Below are 5052 nucleotides of genomic sequence, written 5' to 3' on the forward strand. Positions count from 1 at the left end.
AGAAACGCCCTCAACCCTCACTTCTCACAAGGCCTCCGACCCACCTACCTGGGGCTCAGCCCGGGAGCCAGCGGCTGGACGGAGCGGGGTTGCGCCCTGGAACACCGGGCAGGCGAGGAAGGAGAAAAGCCCAGCTGGCGGCTTAGAGGCGAGGGACGTGCCTTTCCCAGCGGCCTCGCCCTGGCTATCCTGACCCTGAGGGAAGGGGTCAGCCCAACCGCGCCCCGTCCACCTCTCCGCCTCCCGCCCCCGCACCGCGCCGAACCGCGCCGCGCCCAAGTCCCCGCCCAGTGCCCGCGCCTCCGTGGAGCGCAGGCGACCTTGGTCCAGTCCCGCGGGGCCCCTCGTGCGCTCCAGAAGCATCAGTGGCCTCCGGGAGGCCACGGGCCCGCTGCGGCTCCCACCCTGGCGACCCTGGATTGCTCTCCCCATTCTCAGCCTCACCCCCCCACTCCTTCCACCCCATATTTTGCGGCCTCTAAGGACACGAACCATCTGCTGGCTGAAGTCGCTTGGACTGAACCCCGCCGAAGATTTTGGCAGCTGCACACTCCCTCCCAGGGAGGTGAGGGCGCCCGGCGAAGTGTGGGGTCTGCCGCCCCCTGCCGGCCTGGCTGACGTTCGCTTCTGTTTCCACGGGGCCCAGCAATGTTCCAAGTGCAACGTTTGGAAGGTAAGGCTGAGAATAAATGCTGTTTACAAATTCCAGAAAAAAAAAAAAAAAAAAAATGTTGCTCTTCTGTTTAGCAAAAGGTTTTCCCAGACAAGCCAGAACTTCTGTGGGTAATATTTAAATCTTAAGTGCATCCGAGCTGTTGCCTGCAGGCGCTGGTATTGCCCAATACCAGCTTCAGGACAATGTTTCAGTTTCAATGACATAGTTTCAGGACATAGTTTCAGGACAGTGTCTCTGAAAACTCCAGGCTCTTGGATGAAGCAACCTTTCGACATTAAGTATGCAGCATCATGTAACGGGTCCTACGATTTACCCGTCATGCAAAAGGAGCAAGTCTGCAAAACAGGGCTTTCAAAGAGTCTTTTCAGAAGGAAAAAAAAACGTTGGAATAGCTGATTCGTTGCCTATTTGTTGTTGACTTTACATCAAAACTGATCCCCTGAAAGGTATTTATGGGTATTAACGATAAATAATGAAAAGGATCAAAATAGGAATGTTTCATTCAGTTTAACCTGGCCTATGCAGTACACTTCAGGCCCTAGACTCTGGTTTGAACTCTGCGATTTCTACCATTCCTTGGCTTTGTTTGCTTCAGACTGATCAGAGTTCTGATCAGAGTTCTGTGAATACAGTAGGTGCTCGATAAATGCTTATTCTGGTTACTGCCATTGATGCCTGTGGCAGTAACTGCAGACCAGCAGGCTCCCACAGCAAGGAGGAGTGGGGCTGGAGGGCCTGACTCTGGCATCCAACCCTGCTCCATCCGCCACACTAGCGTGTGACTTTGGGGAAGCTATGAACCTCTGCTGAACTCTCTATTAATAATGTGAGAGTGGTAGTAATAGCACCTCCCTTATAGGGTTGGAGTGAGGAGTAAATGAAATAACCTGTGTAAAGGACCTAGTGTGGTACCTTGTGTTGTGTAAACTACTCATGGGACAGGGGACTAGTATCCAGAATATACAAGGAACTCAAACATCTCCACAGCAAATATATATATATATATATATATTAAAATATGGGCAAATGATTTGAATTATCAAAAGAAGACATTACAAATGTGCAACAAGTGTATGAAAATGTGCTCAACGTCACTAATCCTCAGGGAAATGCAAATGTAAACCACAATGAGCTATTGTCTCATCCCAGTAGGATAACTATTGTCAGACAAAAAATAACACATGCTGGTGAGGATGCAGAAAAAAACGGGAACTTTTCTACACAGTTGGTGGGAATTTAAACTACTACTGTAATTCTGGAGAACAGTATGGAGGTTCCTCAAAAAACTACAAATATAAGTACCTTATGATCCAGCAATCTCACTACTGGGCATTTATCCAATGGAATGGAAATCATTGCATCAAAGAGTCCTCTGCAGCCCCAGGTTTATTGCAGCACTAGTCACAATAGCCAAGATACGAATCAACCTAGTTGTGTGACTACACATGAATGGACAAAGAAAATAAGGTATATACATACAATGGAATACTATTCAGCCATAAAAAATAATGGAATCCTATCGTTTGCAGCAACATGGATGAAACTAGAGGACAGTATGTTAAGTAAGCCAAGAACACAAAGGTAAACACTCACAAAGGTTCTCACTCATAATGTTGCCATAGGTGGCTATTAAGGTATGAGCAGGGCAGAAGAGGGCTTCCCCCACCACTGCCCCAAACACACACAAGGAGTGTTGCCAACCATCAGATGATGGTCAGGATGGTTATTAACGGTCTCGCTAAAGTAATAATTGGTCACAGCTGGCACCAGTGAAAAGCAGTCTCCCAAGAGATAGAAAACACCTATCATCAGCAGCTTCCTGATAAGATCTCAGGAATTGGGCAAGTGGGGAGAAGAGACCTGAGACCTCGGAAGCATACCAATGTATAAAACCCCCAAGTCCAAAGGTCAAGGTGCACACTTGCCTTTCAAGTCGCCCACTTGGCCCTATTCCAAGTGGACTTTCCTTCCTTTCATTCCTGCTCTAAAGCTTTTTAATACGCTTTCACTCCTGCTCTAAACACTTGCCTCAGTCTCTCCTTCTGCCCCATGCCCCTCAGTCAAATTCATGCTTCTGAGGAAGCAAGAATTGAGGTTGCTGTAGACCCGTATGGATTTGCTGCTGGTAACAATATGCGGCAGCTAAAAAAGTTTATCTCAAAGAAGTAAAAAGTAGAACAGAGGACAGTAGAGGCCTGGAAGGGTGGGGAAAGAGGGAATAGGGAGAGCTCGGTTAAAGGCTACGAAATTACAGCTGGATAGCAGTAATATGTTCTAGTGTTCTATACCACTGTAGGATAAATATGGCTAACTTTATATATTATAAAGTTTCAAGCAACTAGAAAGAGCATATTGAATGTTTCCAACACAAATGAGTGATAAACTTTGAGATGATTGGTGGATATGCTAACTACCCCTCTTCGATCTCTATACATTGTATGTATTGAAATATCTCTATGTACTCTGTGAACATGTGCAATGATTATTTGTCAATAATTTTTTTTATTTTGATCTCATAGAATTAGAGAGTAGAATGGTGGTTACCAGAGGATGAGGAGGGTAGTTGGGGAGAGGAGAATGGAGAGAGGTTCGTCAATGGGTACAAAGATTCAATTAGATAGAAAGAATAAGTTCTGCTGTTCTGTTACACACTAGGGTGACTATAGCTAGTAATTATATGTTGTACATTTCAAGATAACTAGAAGAGAGGATTTGGAATCTTCTAAGAAGAAAGGATAAATGTTTAAAGTGAGGGGTATGCTAATCACTCTGATTTGATCCTTATACAATGTATCCATGCATTGAAACATCACACTGTACCCCATAAATATGTACAATTATATGTGCCAATCATAAATAGAACTTCTAAAAGGAGTTTAGTACAGTGCCTAGCATATAGCGATTAACCAATCAAGTATAGCCATTATTATTATTATTCCTTCCTCCCAGTAGTAAATTACAGTGCAGTGGTTAAAAATAATCACTTGAGACCCAGATATTTGCATTGGAACCTGGCTCTCCCAATTTCCACTGATGTAACTATGGGCAAGCAAGTTTCAATGCTCTGATCTATAAAATGGTAACGACAATAACAGAGAAAAATCTGGTGATTATATCATGGTATGGATAATTCATAGTGCTGTTGGTGCCTGGCACAGATCCACAAACCTACAATAAGTTATAGCTAGTAGTAAAATAAAAATTCTAAGCAAGTGTATTTAGATTAACCACCAATACTTCATTGTCCCCTGTGGTAATAATGTCTTTATCTAATTTCACCTTTCCATTTATTTGCTTACTGGAAGATTGATTCCTAGAGGAAGGCTGAGTCCAGAGTGTCTGAACTCAGTGACACCTTCCCACGTGAAGGTCAAGTGTTGTCTGCAGCCCCTGGTGGAATCCTGGTTGCCAACGTCCGTCCTTCCACTTAGAGCAGTTCTTGTGCAGTCTTTGATGCAAGGTAATTTTGGAAGAATTGCCTCAAGGGCATTCAATGGTGATGACTACTGATTGTGGTCTGGGTAGGTGGAAAGGATACTCATAGGGACCAAATGCAGTGACCTTAGCTCCCATAGTTATTCATTATTGGAACATGGTTTTCAAAGTAAGTCAAATGAAACTGAACAATGTTTGCAATAATCCATTACTGCCTGTGGGACAGGGAAGGGTTCCGGAAGGGACTGGGCTGGAGAACCCTGCAGGCTTGACATAAGTTATGGGTTGGTGCTCCCTTGCCTATGGATTCTTTCAAAACAATGTCCCTGCAACTTACTAAATTAGATGTCAGCTGGGTGGATTCTTTCTTCTCTGGCCACTCTTAAGGGACTCACGTACTGTTGGATTCAGAAAAGGGCTTCTACAAATTCAGGGAACCACCTTCCCTTACTGAGCTCTAACACTAAGAACCAGAGGACCAATGCTTTTATGAAGGTCAAATGACCTTTGAAAAGGGGGAACCTTCTTTTCTCCACAAATGACATTCTTTTCTTTCCCAAGGGGCCTGGGGCTCCCCAAGCTTGTGGCACACCCTGCCTTCAGTGGCTCGTCATGGCCTTTGTGTTAAAATCCACAATATTTAGCAAGGCAGACTCCCCTCCCCCAGTCATCTGGCCCAGTCTAATTTCCTCTCTCACCCCTCCCCCAGTGCTCCTCACTGGCTTATTTAGGTCTAATCAGGTGTCTTAGTCAGTTTGGGCTGTCATCACAAAATACCATACTCAGGGTTTAGACACAGACATTTATTTCTCGCAGGTCTAGAGGCTGAAAGTCCAAGATCAAGGTGTGGGAAGATGCAGTGTCTGGTGAAATCTCTCCCCTTGGCTTTAGATGGCCTGACTCCTCGCTGCACCCTCACATGGCATCTCCTCTGCTTCCGT

This window comes from Macaca thibetana, chromosome 4 (genome assembly GCF_024542745.1).
Source record: "Macaca thibetana thibetana isolate TM-01 chromosome 4, ASM2454274v1, whole genome shotgun sequence".
NCBI lineage: Eukaryota > Metazoa > Chordata > Mammalia > Primates > Cercopithecidae > Macaca > Macaca thibetana.